The sequence below is a fragment of the Stenella coeruleoalba genome (genome assembly GCF_951394435.1).
Source record: "Stenella coeruleoalba genome assembly, chromosome: 2".
In the NCBI taxonomy this organism is placed as follows: Eukaryota; Metazoa; Chordata; class Mammalia; order Artiodactyla; family Delphinidae; genus Stenella; species Stenella coeruleoalba.
This window is the reverse complement of record NC_137147.1, coordinates 80,233,349-80,253,813: the sequence shown is the minus strand read 5'-3', so window position 1 is coordinate 80,253,813 and position 20,465 is coordinate 80,233,349. Positions and strand designations below refer to the sequence as shown.

Genomic DNA, 20,465 nt, shown 5'->3' with positions numbered 1-20,465 from the left:
AATCCTGGTTCCACCATTCATCAGATGTTTGACCTTCAGCAAATTACTTAACCCTTTTAAGCCTTCCTTTCCTCATCTGTAAAATGGGGGCAATAGTCATTTATATCTTATATAGTTGTAACATTTCAGAGAAATACTGCATGCTAAGTACTCAGCGTAGTGCTGACACGCACCATAGATGCTGTCTGTTGTTAAAATAGTTAAAAGTACATAATTGTAAAAATGAGAGAGAATTATGATGATTTCATACAATGATATCAATGAAAACATCATTAAATCGCTTACAAACTGGAATGGAGATTTCTTTCAGGAGGAAATAGACCTATATTTAAGGGGCGATAAAATTTGAGAGCAGACAACTCACTGTGCATAGCTTCTATATTAAACAAAGCTAGACTTTTGTAGTTTCTTAGATGATCCTTTTTTTTTTGTAGTTCTTTGATGCCAGGGAGGTAAGATTAGGGAACCCTAGGAGGTAAGTGGCTTCAAATAGCTGTGAAGGTTAGACGTTTTGAAGGAAAGTCTTGGGTATTAATGTCTGGTATTTCCTCAGGAGGCATGCTTACACGCATTCATTGACAAAAGATTTTTTTGAAAATTATTTTTTTTAATGAGGAAATTCTTGCTTGAATAATTTGTTGGGATGCATTCATACATCTTTGACAGTAGTAATCATTGAAATATAGTAAAGTCAACTTCGACGATTAAAACTCCTTAAGCTAAAAATACTATGAGAAAAATCATAACATTTCCATGTTCTCATGTAACTTTCCTCAATGCTATATAAGAATTATAATATTAACTTTTAAGTTCCTATTTCCAGGTTTAATTTTAAAAGGAAGAAATACCATACTTTTAAAAACTCATGTCACTACAGTAACTGTATCCTTATCTATATACCAACAAGCAAAGTCCATAGGGTGACTTATTGACAGAAAACAGGTATACTAGGAATAAAGGACTTACCTTTCTTGATAGGAGGCTGTCTCCAGGGCCCGCGTAAAAATGTATGAAACTGAAATTTCGAAGAACTTTCCACTTGAAGGTAGCTCAGAGAGTTCCTTTGTGTAATAGATTTCAGTGTCCTTGTATGGCCTCTCAAACTGAAGATATAAAATATCTTCATCCTGCTTGCCCCACCTTTCCATCAATGGTCTTAAAACAATCTTTCTTGCTACAACAGCTTTTAATAATCAGACATCCACTTTGTGGAACTTCCTCATGGGAAGCGACAGTTTTGTTTTACCTATTTCAGTTTGACCACGTGGACAAATTTTTCTAGACTAGATAAGAGCTTGCTCAATTCGGACTGAGAACTGTGCCAGGGGAATTCCCTGGCGGTCCAGTGGTTAGGACTCTGCGCTTTCACTGCAGGGGGCCCAGGTTCGATCCCTGGTCGGGGAACTAAGATATCAGCAATGCCAAAAAAAAAAAAAAAAACCTGTGCCGGAAAAGTTATCTTGGGAATCAGTTTTTCCCTTTAGGAAGGCTCATTCACTACCCAGGTGACTTGGTTTTCTTATGTGCGATATGGAAAGATGAGGAGACAGAAGAATTTGTGTGTGCAAACATATAAGTTAAGAGTACTCTGAGAATAAAAGGCAGTTTTGTTAGAAGACCTTCCCAGCCTTGATTAAAATATGGACAGGAACAGAGTGATAGCCTCAGGAAAGCAATCATTTTCCTCAGGAATCCATCAGTCCAGAGAGATGTGGGTGCCCAGATGCTTTCCTTTGCTGCTTACACTTAAAAGGGCAATAATAGTGTTCTAGGTGGGTTTGAAGACAGGGTCAATGTCAGACCCTCTGTCAGTGAATCCCCAAGCCCAATTCGAAGCCTAATTAAATGAGTAGGAGGCTGGGTTAGTGGTAAAAGAGGTTGCACTTCTTTACAGCAAAGACAAGTCATTTTCAAAGGTATGTATGTTGTCACTCCCCGGCAAGGAGAGCAGACACCAGGAAATATGTTGTAATATTAGGACATCACGAGTAAGCTGGGAATTGAGGAAAATAATTTTGTAGCAAACATATGGAACGATTGGCCAGTGGTGCAGGAAATCTAAATGAGGCACAGAGACAGCTGGACACTTTTATCTCAAGAGAAAAAGGATTGAAGGAGAGAGTGATAGACCAAGGAGGTGGAGTTGAGATAAACCTAAGGGAATGAGCTGGCTGGACCAAACAGCCTCTCTCTGCTCAGCAGTTTCCACCACAGCCATTTGTTAAACACAGAGCTGCTGTCTTCGCTGATTATTTCCAAGTAACATCTATGTTTCTGAATAAAAATCCATTTGAATCTCAAGTCAGATTTGCCAGGTGCTAGATTCATTGTCAGCATTTAATGTGCTGAAACCGCCGATGCTGAGGAAAGGAAGGCAAAAAGGAGTGCTTTTGCTCTCCACGTTGGTGAGCTTGAGGTGAAATGCTTCTCTTTCACATGGCCTCCTATGCCAGAGAAATCAGTGACCAGGGAAGGAGGCAGAGATGCCAGAGGTGCAATGCCAAAAAGCCTCATGAGGTCTTTTGCTAAAACCAGAGCGTTTTCTTCCCGACAGTCGCTCCAGGGGTGAAAGAGCTGAGTTGGTGTCAGCAGTAGGGTTTCCAGTCTCTTTCCAGCTCTACCCAGCTTCCACTCACTCTGTCTCCATGGTCGTATTATCATTCCTTGGGAACCTGCAGTTGTTTCTGAGAGGAAAACCAAAGGGAGGTGGTAAGAGAGATTAAAAGACGGGAAAAGAAAAATACACGTGATTAATGTTTAACCGGAGGGATTGCCCGGAAATTTAAATGGATTTCACTTTGCTCTGTCTACAGCAAATGGAACTGGAGGTGACCAGGGCATCAACCCGTAGCATGCCAATTTTGAATTAGAGGGACTATTACAGGATTTGCCTGTGTTACTTTCTGTAGCAGATTCCTGACATTCCCACACTGATCTGAAAATTGAAGACATCTATTGTACCTAGGCACCTGTGCCTCCGATCCATTGCCATGTCACACCAGCATTTCTAGACACCTTCTATCTTGTAGAGATGGGAGTACCATTTCCAGAAATTGAGATTCAGTCCAAATTTGGGCAAGCGGCTCAGGCTCAGCAAGAGCCTTTTAAAAGTGGTAAACAAAAGGAGTGGAGGGGGAAATAAAGGAAGGGGATGCCAGCGAGGGGACTCAAAGGGGAGGTTTGCTGCAATCCTTTACATTCAATTATACCAGCTCCTTTGTGCTTTTCCCTTTTGCTCTGCAAAGAAAGAATGAAATATGGTTTTCATAGCAAGCTGGCAGCATTATCTCAGGATGCATATTTCTTTGCTGGGTTGGAATGCCAATAAGGGGAGAAAAAGAGTTCCTCGTTTAGAGGAAAGTACAGTGCTACAGAGAAAACACAAAACAACAAAAAAGGAATGCAACAAGTTTCTGAAACGGTTCCAAAAAATGCCCCTTAAAGAAAATACTTAAAGGGAACTTTTTTGAAGATAAAATTTCTCATGCTGAACCTTACCGGTTTTCAAAAGTCTCTAAATATCGGGGGGGGGGGGGATTTCAGCCAAAAATGTAGACTATTTTTGATATTTGAAGGTTTTTAGAATTAGCCCCCTCTCTTTCATTGATAAAGACAATAAACTCCGCAGACAAGTCCTGGGTTAGGCACAAGGCTCTACCTACTTGTATACTTCATTATAGCAGTATTTGGAAGAGAGACAAAAGTTTGTTCAAATAAGTCCTTTATCCATCTCAGTTGGCATGATTGACATGGTTTCTCAGAGTGACACAGAAATAAAAGTCTATATTTCAGTAAGTTGCACGTTTTTAAAGTAGGATGATATTGAGTTGCTATGTACTTACTTTTAAGTAGGAAAAAAATGAAGACAATTCATTGAAAATGTTACAGAATTATAGCTGCTGATTCAGTAAATGTTCCTAACCCCAGTCACAGATCAATAAAGCTGTATTAAAAAAATTAATAGAAAGGAATCTTCCCATTAGCCTCTAACTTGTTTCTAGAATGCAGAAAATAGAAAGTTGACACAGAACCTTTAAATTAGAAGCTATTAAAAGGAAGGTAAAAAGATAGATCAGAATATACCAATACCAAGTTGTTTACTTTCCCTAAATTTTTTTACCTTTAAAAATGAGAGTCTTGGTGGCTGTGACTTTGTTCTGAGTCCTCAGTCCTTTTTACCACATTGCTGCCATTTCCAGTAAATTTTTTTCCTCGTTGCTTCCATTACCCACAGGCTAGAGTGTTTTTTAAATGTATTCTAAAAACTCACTCTCAGAGAAATAAGTATTTTATGAATCATCTTTAGGCCATGTCCTAATTCACTTCACTCATTCATTCATGCATTCATTCACTGGAGAGCAGCCTGCCAAAAATTACTTAGTTGAGAATTTGCTCCGTTAATGAGTAAATGTAGGTCCCATTAACCTCTGATCTGGAGCCTAAAAGACTTGTTTTGTTGTTGCTACTGTTGTTTTCATTGTGTTGGATTTTTCAAATATTAGAGAACGAGCATCGGCTAGGTGGCATCTCCCAGTGCTTATCCCAGAAAGTCTGTCCAATTCATGACTTTCAGAACTATTTCCTCTGTTCTCTAGAAACAAGGAAAATTATTTTTTATCTGCAAAATCGTTAGCAATCTGGGTAGGAAAATACATACAGTTTTTCTTTTTTTAAATTTTGCTTTCTTCACGTCTTTTTCCTGCTTCATTGTTTTATTGTAATCATAATAGAAAACCTTGTTTCTGGGTTTTTTGTTTGCATGTCTTTCGTGCATGAATCAGAATCATTATTGCTGACTGATCATTCAAGATAGATTTGTAGTAACTCCCTGTCCCGGTCAGAATTGTTAATTCTGCACGCAGGTTGGAACACATCAGAGTTCTTTCTCTTTTTCCCTTGCAAGGTAAACATTGAAAGATATGAGATTTCCAGTCTGTCTCTAGATACAGCTTATCTTTTAGATAAGTCCCTGTGAGCTGAGGTTTCAGGCTGTTTAATGTTGACCTCTTGAGTTCCAAACTTCCTTAAAGACTTTAGATAAACAAAAACTTTAGCAGTGATTACTAAGGGAGTGGTGGGGCAGTGGATTAATCCCCAAAGATCTGGATTCAAATCTACCTCAAAGACTCACAAGTGAAAAATCTCATCAATGATCTTGACTTAATGGTTTTAGCTCAGTTCTTGAGGAAGGACCCGGTCATTCTTGACTAAGCCTATACCATAAGAAGGATGGCCAGAGGATTCCTTTTGTCATTATTGATTGATCTATCAATCAAAATTGATAGATCTCCTTCACAGAGATGGTCACAGATATTAGCATACTTTCACCTGGCTGATAATTTTGGTAATTTCAAGGTTAAACTGTCAGGTATTTTAAACCTGGATTTTAAATATCATTTCACTTAAAAATTATGAAACACATGGGAGCTTTCTTTGTCTCTGCACTATGTTTTCTAAAATTCAGAAAAGTACCCTCTTCCAAAGAGAGGACTCTGATTCCAGTAGTCTGATGGGTGAGAATACTCAAAGTAACGTATGCAGTGAAATGCACAAGGATTTCATTTGGGCAGAGTGGTCTTTTTTTTTTTAATTGTGGATCTGGTTCTCACTGTTCTGTTTTTGCAGTTGAAAGGATGCATAGGTATTTTTGAGTGCCCATGAGCAAATTTCTCCTTCATAAAGTTGTGTAGAAAGCAGCACAGTGGAATTTGGTCACAGCTGGTTGATTTCCTGTGTTACCTGAAGCCAAGTTCCATAGGGTAAACTCCAAATACCTTCTTAGCTATGAGTTACTAAATACTGATAGTCTTGGACCTGTGTGACTCAGTGTGGCTCTTTGCTTTACGAAATATGCAGGTTTCCTGTTATCCTACAATGGTCCCATGGATTCAGTGTTTTGTGCTTGTGTTTGGTGGCCTGGGCTGGTATAGAAGAAGAATGTTAAAGAGAAAAGTAGTAAACCCCTGTAGAATAGAATAGTAAAAGTCATCCGGATTCCCTTTCCTCGTAATTTTTTCAGAGTGAAATTGCTAAAGCAATGTCAGTAAACAGGAAACAAGTGAAGTGTAAAATAATTAGCACCAAAGAGAACATTAATAGGTTACTTATTAAAATACACAGACAGATTATATGACCCCATCGGGTCCAGGGACCAGAGATCACATGACTCAGTGTGCCTTTTCTGAGGGGAGCACCCCAATGTACTTTATCAGCTTATTGGCTTCTGACATTAAATAAGCTTCAGGTATGATTTACTGAGGAGCCTTTTGACAGGAGCGAGAAACTGAAATCTCCTAGTCCTTGCTGAGCCTCAGCTCTGTTTTCATTACCTTCTCCAAGCATTACGTTTTGTCAACCGAGTTATGTGTAGTTCTGGGAGAATCTCCTCTGCTTCCAGAAGCCATTGTTCCACCCATAATAAAATTATGCTATCAATTTGCCACAAGAGAAATACTGAAGTTCACTAAATTATTGCCATGTGTTTTGCACTAAAGACAAAGTGATACCAATTAAAACAACAACCACCCCTGGATTCTATTTTTTAATGATGTGCAGGAAAGAACGAGGCTGGCTCACAAGGGGGGGTCATGTCTCCCTTCTACACATTACAAATTTCATTTGCCTTAATTAGAAAATGGCGCTTGTGGCAAATGAGCAGGGGGTTTAAGTGGGGAAAGAAGAAAGAATGAAACCCGAGCTGAGCCCTAAATAATATGTCAGAAAATGACAACTTGCCTCCCACAAGACTCTTTCATTTGAAAGATTTGCTAGGTTACATTAGGCCCAGATAGATTTTTCTAGAAATGGGGCCGTAACCCACAGACGAAAAAGTGCCCCAGTTTCAAAGCTCTGCAGATAAGTCAAATCCATACTTTGGTTCCATCATAGTAATGAGTACTCTCACATTTAAGGTAACATTTTCAGGATGCTGTGTCCCTGGGGATTCGCGCATTAGTTATGATGTAACAGTGTCACCTTTTTAGAGTATCAGCAGGAACTAATATCCTGCGATCTCAATTCATCTTCTACTAGATTAATTAAAGAATTGCCAATAATTTGGTCTCAGAACAAAAGCTTGCCTCTCCCACACCCTAAATAAATAACGCCTGCCCATTTCCCATCAAGTTGGTGACTAAACAAATTCAGAACTTTAAATATTATGAATAAGTCCAATTCCATTACAACAGAAAATCTTTAGACAATAAAAATATTTCCAGCCCCAGGCAATAGTTCACTAATTTTAAAGAATACTTCTAATGACACAATTTTATTAAGCAATAGTGGGCAGCACCTTGCAGTGTATTATAATGTATTATATCTGTTCTGAGGACAAGGGGTGAAATTTCTTGAGAAAATTGGCAGTTCGAGAAGATGATATGATTTTTCCAATAACACCAGTAATCATTAACAAAGGAAAAATAATGAGGATTTCCATTGCTAGACCTTCCTAGAAACCCTTCCATAGCCTAATAGCAACACTTGCGAAAAGACCGAAATGGATCCAAGAGAAAACGATTCTTCTAGGCATCACAACAGAACAAAATTAGGCTGTGTTTTGTGAATGACAGCCCTGATCTTCAGCTATGTTTCCAAGCTAGTGGAGGGTTTGAAATGATTTCTGGATTGGTTTACATTTATTGTTGTTGTTGTTTTTTCCCTGCATTTTAAGTGACAAAGGGATTATTCACTTTGCTCAGCTTCTAGTAGGTGCTGGTAACTTCTTGTTGAATTGAATTCAAATAAGCTAGAGAGAAGGCTGAGGAAGAAAATTTACACGAAAGCTGAGTATTTTGGTGAGAGGGTGACCACTAGCATGCCATTTCTTAGAGGAGATTAGATTTGAAGTTAGTTTTGAATCAGAGGAAGGAAGTGTTGTAGTAGTTGGATAGAAATAATATGTGAGTCCATGAAAGTGGGGAAATTGAGTAAAAGAGTTTAGGAGGAAACCAGCTCTCCCTGACTAGAGTAAAAGAAATTTGTAAGTGTGTGAGGTACAGTGAGAAAGACAGACACCCCAGTCCACAGGATTTGGGAGGAGCGGAAGGTTCAGTGTTCACACAGAGGACGATGCAATGTGGACTGTTAAAGGGAACTCACCTTCGTCAGCAGCCTGGGTCTAATTCCAGCTCAGACAATTTGTATCATCTTGGGCAGTTTTGCCTTCTTCACTACCTATTCCCTCATCCATAAAAGAATGGGGACTGGGTGATTTTTAAGGTCCTTTCTGTCTTTAAAATTCTATTATTTTATGATTCTAAGCCTGTGAACTGAAAAAAAAATAAAAATCTAGTCAAAGCAAATGAGATGAAGACGATTTTAACCATTGTATTTTGAATTGATGAGAAGAGAGGGAGCGAGACCAGTGACAGTAGACTATGGGTGACTTAAACAGAACCTGAATCAGAGATTTAGCTATTAAAATGAAGAAAAAGAGACCGATTTTATCTCTGTTGTTAAAAAAAAAAATGTGGCAGGATTTGGTGACTAATTCAGCGCGGAGTGTGAATAGAAAAAGAAGCTACAACAACTGTGGGCTCTGTGCCTTGGGGAGCAAGGACTTGGGGATTCTTTCCACAATGACAGCAGATTTGAGTGGGGCCTGATGCTTTCTCTGGGAAGATGATCTTGTTTTCACAATAGGTAGCATAAAATAGAGATGAGCCCTGTGGGGAAGGCAAGGTCAGAATAACAGGAAACACTGTGGGACCGCGCAAGGGGAGGGAAAGTTAGGTCTGAGGGTACAGATGTTATTGAAGGCCCTGGAGCAGACCAGCTTGTCCAGAAAGAGAGAGGAGGCCTTGGTGACAGAGGGTGTGGGAGGAGCTTAGGGATTGAGGGGCAAGTCCACACTGATTACTGTTATTTAGAGGGGACCTTGTAAAGGACGACTCCATCTATGGTCATAGAGGAGCTTCCTAAGGCAAGCTATAGAGAACACGGTTTCAACCCACAGTTTAAAATTTCCAATAGGAAAGACCAACTAGAGTTTAAAAAGTTTGACATCTATTTAAAGCACATGATTCTTCATAAAATGGGAATAGTAGGCAAAGTAACGAAGTATATCTTTCTTCTTCCATGTTTCAATAGAATGGTAAAGAGGTAAACTTTTTTTTTTTTTTTTTTTTTTTTTTTTTGCGGTACGTGGGCCTCTCACTGCTGTGGCCTCTCCCGTTGCGGAGCACAGGCTCTGGACGCGCAGGCTCAGTGGCCATGGCTCGCGGGCCCAGCTGCTCTGCGGCATGTGGGATCTTCCCGGACCAGGGCACGAACCCGTGTCCCCTGCATTGGCAGGCGGACTCTCAACCACTGCGCCACTAGGGAAGCCCCGGGATTTATACATTTTTAATGGGCAGCACTAGAAAAAAATGAAATACCATCTTATGGAAAGTATACCTCACTTAGCTTTTATGTAGAGGCTATGCACAGTGCCTTATTTTGATCATTTGGATAAGCTGTTTCTTAAATCCCTTCTTGCAAAGTAGACACTCCTATTTAGAAGGGCAAGAGAACTCAAACATAGGGTCAGAGTTAGAGTTTCTCAAAACGCCATTGAATGTAGAGTTATTGAGATGATCAGATCAGATTATTTCCTCACCTAAACAGTCACCTTCGTTGGTCAAGGTTATCTAAACTGACTCTAGATATTGCGATTTGGGGAACTAATTATCTCTTTTGTCAGTTCCTGACTACATAGCAAGGGGGGAATAAACTTGGAATCTCTGGGTAGCTAAAACTATGCTATTGGAATTTTTAAATCTGTGGAACATATGTATTGTCCGCCACCATCACATCTGACCTCAAAGCACAATTTTTTTTTTTTTTTTGCGGTACGCGGGCCTCTCACTGTTGTGGCCTCTCCGTTGCGGAGCACAGGCTCCGGACGCGCAGGCGCAGCGGCCATGGCTCACGGGCCCAGCCGCTCCGCGGCATGTGGGATCTTCCCGGACCGGGGCACGAACCCGCGTCCCCTGCATCGGCAGGCGGACTCTCAACCACTGCGCCACCAGGGAAGCCCTCAAAGCACAATTTAATCAACAGTCTTCTCCCTTCCCCTGCCTGACATGCTCCCCACAGAAATCACACTTTGCTTTTAAAGCTCTCTCGTCTCTAAAGACAACTTTGCACTGAAGGACCTTCGTATTTACTAAGGGTCTCTTTCCTGGCTTCACCGTTTATATTGACGTGTTGCTAACACCAGCGTTCACCTCTATCAAGAATTTTTTCCCAAATAAGCATATTCCTTGCCACATCTTCTTATTGGGTACCACTAATATAGATGAACCCTAGAATCCCAAACAAACCTACTTTTCAATGAGTTTGACAATTTTCTGAAACAATTATCTTTTCCCCTTGAATGCAGTAAATGAATCATCCTTGTTATCCATCCAGTCCTGACTATATTTGGAATAATACATGAAAATTTTACAATTTCTTTAGAAAACTGGGCATTTGTAATAAAATGGAATAATATGACAGGCTGAGCCGTTTTATGAGGATATATTATTTTGTGACTCTTAAATCTTTATTTAAAGGGAAGCATTAAATAGTATCAAACACAGTCAATGAAATCATAATTACAGTAGAGACAACTTTTATAATAAGTCTCTCACACGGCTCCCAGGAACACATGCCTACCAGGATTCAATTGCACTCACTCTGTGGCAAGCCTGTGCCCAGGAACGGAGACACAGTTGGTTACCATCAGCTTTACAGGAACTGCAAAACTAACTGAAGAAAAGTTTGCTCCATCGAAAAAATCCATGTCCTTCTCCTTGAGGGCAGAAACTGTGGTGTATATGCTCTCCAAGATCTGGGTGCCTGCCATAGTGCCTGGTCACAGAAGGTGCTCACTTGACTGTTATGGAAGAAATACATACATGATGTAACGTATGTAAATACATACATTATTTAGTGTCTGTTTCAAAAGTTACTCCTGGGGCTTCCCTGGTGGCGCAGTGGTTGAGAGTCCGCCTGCCGATGCAGAGGACGCGGGTTCGTGCCCCGGTCCGGGAAGATCCCACATGCCGCGGAGCGGCTGGGCCCGTGAGCCATGGCCGCTGCGCCTGCGCGTCCGGAGCCTGTGCTCTGCAACGGGAGAGGCCACAGCAGTGAGAGGCCCGCGTACCGCAAAAAAAAAAAAAAAAAAAGTTACTCCTGAAGGACTTTATATCAGTAGTAAAACTGCTTAGTGATACCGATACTTTATTTAGAGGTAATGGGGAATTTAAAATGTAAAATAATATTCCTGTCAACTCTGGACAGTTGCTAATAAAGTGCTAAATTGAGCTAACTATTGAATAATTTAAATGAAATAAACTATAAATGGAAAATCCATATAAATAATCTAAGCTAAAACTTTCATTTTACGAAAATAAAAATAAAAAAATTGAGGTCCAGAGAGGGAAAATGAGTTCCCAGAGCCACCCAACAAGTTGGAGGCAAAGCCCAAAGTTGAATAAACCAAGTCCCCAGGTCCAGAACCATTTCTAATCCACCACATCCTGCCTCCAGAATCCTTTGATGTCAATGATTTAATTATCTCAGAAAGAAAAAAAAGACATAAAAGGAAATGTCTTGATCATACAGTTTGCTTCCTTTCTTTTCTATGTAATTTCATAGTGCCGTTATGACCTAGGTTTTAAGAAAAATTAAAGCTCTCCCTCTTCCTGATTATTATTATGTTATTGTGTTCATGAAAAACGAATTAGTTAATACACTAAGAATTGAGATTCTTACATCATGTTTTAAATAAAATTTCCTAAATTATTTATAGTCCACCCAAATGGGTATATATAATTTTTAAAAAATCAAACATTTAAGGAATCTCAAGAAGTCTTCAAAAAAAATTCTCTTTGGATTTGGCTTTGGGCTACATTTCTTACTGGGTGTCTTTTGAATTGAAAACTACTGTATGTGAAGGGAAGGGGAGGTTGAACAAAAACATTATAGGGCAATTACCTGAATTTTTTAATAAAAAGAAGAGTTTCTGGATCTGAAAAAAAAGGTGTTACTGAAACAAAGCTACCATTAAAGACTTAACAACCAGCTAAGAGTGGGAGCCACTACCATATTGGATCTGTGACCTTGGACCCTAACCGATTATGAAGACCCAGGGCAGCCAATGAACAAAGCAATTACAATGGGAGTCAAACTATTAAGGAGTCAAGAGTTCAGTAGCTTTATGTCCCTGCCAAGGTATCCCTAGAACATTACGTAATAGGAAATGAATAATATTAACATTCCCACATGGTAGTTTAAAGCAACTTACGTTATATTCTAATCCAAGCAGATTTTTCATTTTCATGTCTGTGGGAGTGGTTATTTTATTTTTATATGTACTTTTACAAACATTTAAATTGAAATAACCAGTAGCATAAAATTGCCAGTGATTTAGCTGGCTCTGAACTTGTAACCAAGTTTGCGTTACGTGGGCCTCTCACTGTTGTGGCTTCTCCCATTGCGGAGCACAGGCTCCAAACACGCAGGCTCAAGGGCCATGGCTCACGGGCCCCGCCGCTCTGCGGCATGTGGGATCCTCCCGGACCAGGCCACGAACCCGTGTCCGCTGCATCAGCAGGCGGACTCTCAACCAGTGCACCACCAGGGAAGCCCTACTTGGAAGATTTTTTTTCTCCCTTTAGCTCTCAGGTAAATTTCACTGCATGACAGCGTTTCATGGTAGGCAAAGCTCATAGAGGAGATGAAAAAGCATGAAGCTTAACAAACATCACAAAGCCAGTACAATTTCTTGTTTATAAAGAAAAACAAGGAATGTAAGCTAAGTGGAAAGGTGCCGGTTGAAAGATACTTTAAATGCCTTCGCGTTAAAACCATCAGGGATCAGAAAGCAGAAGGCAAATTCTAGAGGCTGGTACACCCGGGGAAGAGGCTGATGAATTGCCTGTGCACACTTTAATTAAACTATCATCTTGAGATTTTTTTGTGTATTGATTTGCACAGTACTTAAAAAAAGCTTCTCCCCCCCCCCCCTCCTCCTTTGAATGCTAAAGCTTTGTGCCTTCAGCTTGACTCTATGAAAAGAAATTACTCATCTTTGGGATTGTTATGGAGAAAAAAAAAAACAAATGGGTGGACATGTTCCCTTCTCCTTTTCAATATGTTTAAATTTCAACTGTTCATATAATTATGCTGGCATGTATTTCTTCCTGGCTCTCGTCATGCAGAAAAATTTTAAACATGAGAAATTGGACAACTCTAATGTGGTGTGAAATCTACTTACACATTGTATTTCTTTCAATATTCTTTCCCAATAGTGTGCACGTTGTTAAAATTAAAAGAAAATGTTAGCTTTTATGCCCTAATGCGTTTACGTGATATACGTAGCCGCCAAATATTTTATTAACACTGGAAAGGGGAAGTTTGAAAAAGAAAAGAAATGTTAGAGATATGGTTGGCTGTAGGCAGAGGTGACAGTGATAACTATTTAATAGTAATCACCACTTATATGGCGCTAGTTATAAGAGTATTTACCAACAATAATTAGTTTCCTAACATCCTTGTAAGTCAGTTATTCTCCATTCTTCTGTACAGAGGTATAAACTGAGGCAGGAGTTGAAGGGGCTTTTGGAAAGTCATGTCAATAGAGTTAGACAAAAGCATTAGGGCACTCAATGCCCATGTCAAAAGGTAAAATGTCCTATTCATAGGTAGTAGGACTTCCTGTTGACCTCTTCTGAGTAAATTGAGGATTTCTGTCTCCAAATTTCTTCACCCCCTCCCACCTCCAGCCACTCCCACCTGTGCCCCACTAGTGAATGCTAAACAAGTGGTAAAGGAATACTGGGTACTAAAAGTCTGCAGTGCATGAAAAGGGTGATCTCTTTCTGAGGTATCAATTGCTAAACCTGGCAGGTCATGTGAGAATAGCAAGATGGCCTGATGGAGGAATTAAAAAAAAAAAAATCCCATGATGTCCTTCTTCCTCAGTGACTGGTCAGATTCTAACTCAGCCTTCTATATATAGATCTAGACTTCAGCCTGTCCGTTTCAACAGTGGCCTTGGGATGTCCATCTAATTTTCAGAGTTTTTCCCAAGACCACAAGACTCTAGGGAAAACAGAATTGCTCTGATGCTGAAATAATGTTCCTATCTGTTCACGAGGGCACTCAAGCTGACCACCTAATGTTCACAAGTAGCCTAGATTTGGAATGATGCCCGGCAGGATCACAACTATAAGACCTATTTTTGAATAGAACAGACTGTCTTGACTCTCTTGGATCAGCGTTTTTTGTTTTTTGGTTTTTTTTTTTTCTTTTTTCGGTATGCGGGCCTCTCACTGTAGTGACCTCTCCCGTTGTGGAGCACAGGCTCCGGACGCGCAGGCTCAGTGGCCATGGCTCACGGGCCCACCGCTCCGCGGCATGTGGGATCCTCCCAGACCGGGGCACGAACCGGCGTCCCCTGCATCGGCAGGTGGACTCTCAACCACTGCACCACCAGGGAAGCCCAGGATCAGCGTTTTTAAGTCTGTTCTTGGAACGGCCCGTTGTTGGTGGTGATGGAGAAAGACACCCAAAGATAATACTAGTTTTTGCTGTTTCACATCAAACTAATGGTCTGTACGTGAGAGATTTCAGAGTTCTAATTTACTTACTAACTTTGTTCCTCTGTCAAGGCTTAATCTTTGGAAGAGTAAATTCTTCCAAATTTCAAATACTGTCTCCCTAGTAAAAGACTGAATTCCTTTCTCCTTCACTTTGGGTACTAAGCCACCTTGCACCACTCAAGGCTTTTCCTCATTCATAAATGGATGATAATATATAAGTTCTAAACCTTTGCTGGCCCATAGGCTTCTCTGAGAATGTAATGAAGCCCATGAACCCCCAAAAGGATGTGTCTATGTGCACACCCACACAATTTTGCCTACAATCTTAGGGCGCTTCCCTGGACCCTCCAACAAATAAGCCCAAAAACAAACGAACAAAAGCAAACAACAAAGAAACTTCCTACTGTAATTTAAAGTTTGCTGGAAATATGTTAACTAATCTAAGAAAAAAACCAGAATCACTATTCTTCCTTTCATTGGGGTTTGGATTTTAAATTAATTGAATTTTTTCAATGGTAACAGATGGTTCTCATTTTATTAGATGTTAAATTCATAAAAACTGTGAACCATACGTTTTGGTTTGTTCTGCATGTTACGGGCAGGACCAGCACATCGTAGGACTGAGCATCCTTGCCCTGCACGGTGCCAAGGGCATCCCTGCACACCATGCAGTCCCCCGGGAGTGACACCCTCTGAGTCAGGCCGTGCGGCAGCTCTCATCAACATCTAACGCATTTTGGATATTGAACGGGTTAATAAACCGAAATAGCACCACACAACAGTGCATCAACTTTAGCAAAATGCTATTCCAGTCATTAGCCATGAAGTCTGCTTTGGCTATAATTCATCTCTTCTTAATGTTTGGCGACATTCTTCTTAATGTTTATCTCAGATTAATATATATATATAGTACATGTCTAAATAGCCATTAGACCTTAAAGAATACCACTACTCAACATAAACTTTTCTTCTTTGGCGAGCTTATGCTAATAAGTATCTTGTTCCCTGCGTTTCAGTGATTTGTGAGCACCTTAGAGCCTTGCTTTGTGAAATGCCCAATGATCTGCATATCTGTCTGTTCATTTGTTTATCTGTCCACCTATCTACAGAAATTTTAAACAGTGTAATAACTTTAAGAACAGTGACACTAATGTAGTATTAGATTAAAAGAATGTTACTTTATATGGACGTAAATGTAATTTAGAGGCACTTAAAGGAAGCTCTATACTTAGCATGATTCTTGGCCAGTGAAGACAGGTTGATCCCCTACATTTTGGGATTGCTAATTTGCCGTTAATTAGGAAGATTGATTCTGTTCTGTGATGCATAGGCCCAACCCCAAATGCATTTTTCTCATTTCTGAAGCACTTTCCTAGTTGTCACTGTCATTGCAGATGTGTAACTGAATGTCATAGGGCCTCACGAAATAGAAGTGCTTTCTGGCTTCCAGAATGCAAGTATCGACATTTTCCCAATTTTGTTTCCTGTTATAAAGCTCATACTGGTATTATTTTAAATAAACTTCTGCTTTATTCCACTTGATAGTTTTAAAATGACAACACGAAAGCTGTGCTCTAATTTGAATTTCTCATGAAAGAAGTGCTTTTTTAACAAAAATTCTGTATTTTTCTTGAAGTAAGGCTAGTCTCAGATACAATGCACCCATCGAGGTTGTGCTATTCTGAACAAAACAGCATTTATTTTTCAATATGTTAACTGTTTGTTTATCTTCCCTGTGATATATTGAGTTTGCTGCTATAAGCCTTTTTTCCTACTCTCTTCTCTTGGCTGGTGACAAATTTTAATCATTTGACTGTCCTTCACGACAATTACTTTAACTAAGATGAGTTATATTCCCTTTATGGGAATGGATTCAGGGAATCTATCAAAACTAGTGAAAGGAAAATTCCTAGAAATGTTTTTAAACATAGTCATTAAGAATGGGCTGAACCAATACAGAAAAAAATGTGGGTACTCAGGAGTGTGAAGGAAACCACTTCCTCACTGCAGTTTTGATGCCCACCATTGCCAGTAGGATAACAGGCAACTTTGAACCACATAATTTATTTCACAGTGGTGGAAACTGGATAATTAAAAACAATACCAAACCCACAAGGAAGGATCTAATTTCCTTTATATACTTCACATGCTATGTAATGTTACAAATAAACATACCCGTGTTTGTACTGATAGAAAGGTGTGCATATATATGATGAACATACATGAAGAGTATGTAAATATTTACATTTAAAGTCAGTGACCTAATTCATGATTACTCATATCTTTCCTCTTCCTCAACAACCTCAATATTTTGGGAAATCTTTCATAATTTCTTTTTTTTTTTTGCTGTACGCGGGCCTCTCACTGTAGTGGCCTCTCCCGTTGCGGAGCACAGGCTCCGGACGCTCAGGCTCAGCAGCCATGGCTCACGGGCCCAGCCGCTCCGCGGCATGTGGGATCTTCCCGGACCGGGGCACGAACCCGTGTCCCCTGCATCGGCAGGCGGACCCTCAACCACTGCACCACCAGGGAAGCCCCATAATTTCTTTTTCTTATGTTTTCAGGAACAAGTTGTAAATGATTTTGATGGGCTTCTTTTAAATGTGCCAAATATAACCTCAGAAACAAAACAGAACACAAGATATGAAAAACCTAGACACTGAGGGCATGAGAATGGGAAATGAGTGATAATGCATAAAATGAGGATCTGTAAGCCTATGTGTTTGCATCCTATTAGTTTCACTTGCAACCTTATGTGCAGAGTAGAAGAGCCCTTGGTTGTGGCTTTTCTCATGACTTAAAACCCCTTGCCATCCCCAGTGACATCTCCCAGTGTCACTGGGAGTTTTTTGGTATTTTGGTAGCTCTTTTTTACTTCTGTATATCTCTAAATGTTTCATATAGCAGTTCCTTGTGTAATCAACTCTACTTACCTCTGTGGTATATTGTCTCTAGATACATGTTAATCCTCAACTGGTTTCTTCCTGCCAGCCAGTAATCTGCCGAAGTGTCACCTCTATCATCAATTCGTGTATTTTTAGTAAATCCAAACTTAACCCAATACTAGCTGGTATAAAATATAATTATGGGGCTTCCCTGGTGGCACAGTGGTTGAGAGTCTGCCTGCCGATGCAGGGGACTCGGGTTCGTGCCCCGGTCTGGGAGGATCCCACATGCCACGGAGCAGCTGGGCCCGTGAGCCATGGCCACTGAGCCTGCGCGTCCGGAGCCTGTGCGCCACAACGGGAGAGGCCACAACAGTGAGAGGCCCGTGTACCACAAAAAAAAAAAAAAAAAAAAAAAAAAAATATATATATATATATATATAATTAAGGAATGAGATTTGCTGCTTCCTTCAAAACCACACATTCAGTCTGTTGACAGATGTTTATTGAGCACCTACTATTGCCCAAGTACATATCACGGTGCCAGGAACTGTGCTAGGCAAGGCATATTCAGGGCTGGGACAAAACAGACCCTCTGCCCTCGTGGAACTTGCAGTTTAAAATCCAATGTAAATGACAAAGGTATGAAATCATTACATCGATTGTTTAGAACATAGTGTATACTTTCCTTAAAGTTCAATGTTATAATTATGCACAGAGTCCAACCATACCCACAAATGCCTACACAATATTCTCTTCTGATTTCATCTCCGAATGTTGGAAACATATCTTCCCCCATGCAGTTGGGAAACAAAATAAAATGAAAAATGGGAAGAAAGTTGCAGGCAGTGGGAAGCTCGTATGTCTTTCCCCACAGGTCAGAGCAGACTGCCACAGCCAGAGCTATGTATGTATTGCCCTTTGGAGGAGGCTCTACTTCCATCCCTTTCTGTTAGCTTACCTCCTCTCCCACCCCATGGACTCACTTCAGCCACATTCAGCTGCTGAAAAGACTGAGACATGTGTAAGTAAACTGTCTTTAAGTTCAGAAGGATCTGTATCTTTCTTACATTGGTATGAATATTTGATTAAGCAGTTTGTCAGATAATAAATACTTATAGTGCCAGGTGCTAGAGAGAGAATGGCAAACCAAAGAGACATAATCCCTGCCCTCATGGAATTTCCAGTCTGTTGAGGAAGACAGACAGACATGATTATATAATTATTTTTTGTTTTTATTATTAATAATGTTTGTAACGGAATCATCTGTGATCAGCTGGACATGAGCTGTGAGTTATGTTCTTTTTGATCTCCCTTTATAAGCAGTGCCACTTATTTTCCAAAAGCTTCCCAGAGTTAATGATGCGGTCCTCGGCCATGTAGAAGATAGAAGATGCTCTTTTTGATTAGTTCTAACTAAGTCAAGCATGACAACATTGACTGTTTTTAAATCATACCTTTCCTTAAAAAGCATCTAAGAACTTCATGTATATTATCTAACCGCTTCTCAGATGAGGGTCATATCTTTTCAAATCTCCATTTATATAAAAGGTTAGGTAACAGAGGGTACATCACCTGCTTGGAACTACCTAGAAGAATCTGTGGTATTAACACTGGCACATACATGTAGTATTGGTACTTTTTCATGAGTCACTTCTTATGGAGGGGCAGCAAGATGCAATAGAAAAGACAGATTTTGGAACAAGAAGAATCTGAGTTTGTATTTGGTTTCACACTGTTAACCATCTCTTTGAACCTGAATTTGTAGCCTCAGTTTCCCCATCTGTCAAACTGAAACAATGCCTTTGAGTCAGAATATTTTTATGAGAACTGTAACACTCGGTAGGAGTTCCAAAAAGTAACTCTCCCTACTGTCGTTGTTTTAATTATTGTCATGTCACATTTTCTGTTCCTTTTCTATTCCTGGAAAAACCTTGTGCATTTTTCTGCATACAATGAGAGACAATGAATATCCTTCATTAACGGGTAGCACGGAGACTGAATTTCAGGAATTTCTAACTTCCTTTCTGTAAATAGTTCCTCACACTGTTATGCATGATTTTTTTCACAAGGTTTTTAATGCTTTTGATGATGGAATATTTTACAGAGACATTTGCAAAATAAAGACAAAGAAGTGTCTGCAGTAATCTGAGTGCTTGGTGGCTTCTGAATCCCCATGTTTGAGGGTGGTTAGTGTCTTGGCAAAATCGTCATGAAAATCAGAAATCCTGGCCAGCTCTAAATTTTTTTTTCTGCAGTATTTTTTCTTCCTCTAAGCCTTTGTTCATCTATGTTACTGATCAAACGTTTAAAATTAAATACCTGAGTTTTATCATGTATACCATTGAGGTCCAAACAGCTGACAGGATCTATTGCAGGCTTCTAAATACAGAGAAAATGGCTTATTACAGGCATTCTAACACATTTAAAGAAAAGAACAGGTATTATTTTCAGAGATTTAAGCTAACATTACATCCCTGAGTCTCCTGGTCACTTCCTCTGTAGTCCATTGTTTCTTATATTAAAAATACATCGGGCATGCCCCTTTATCTCTCTCCCTCTCCCGTTTCTTAAATAGATAAAAAAAGGAAAAAGGTGATGTTAACATCAAGATGTTCTGAGAGAAGCAACATATCTAATGAACTTGGGCTCTTGAAATGGGAGATAACGTTTTGTTTCGGAGATTAATAAGGTCTGAAGATTAGAATAAATGATGTAGAGATGTTATTTTATGATCATCCCATTTGTGTTTGGTTTTTTTTCCTCTCACTTTATTTCCCAATCAGAGCCTTCAATTTCTTCTTTTCCTTCTGCCCATTCCTACCTTTTTCCCAGGCTCTCCACTGGCCCCCTGTGAGCCTGTCGGATGTAACAGTTCACCTTGCTCCTCGTGTGGCTTATTTCTGTCCCTGGTTTATATACTCCCCCACAGCAGACCCCCTCATACCGTGTCAGGCCCTCTCTTATCTTCAGGGGGGTCAGCCTCTCGGCAGGATTGACAGGCCTTGCAAAT

The 20,465-nt window shown here is 39.9% G+C and overlaps 1 protein-coding gene across 3 annotated transcripts in view; it reads left to right on the top strand.

Annotated features, from left to right (window-relative positions):
* Nucleotides 1–20,465, top strand: part of MEIS2 (Meis homeobox 2) — a 200,799-nt gene that overhangs the window by 144,962 nt on the left and 35,372 nt on the right. The window lies entirely within an intron of this gene.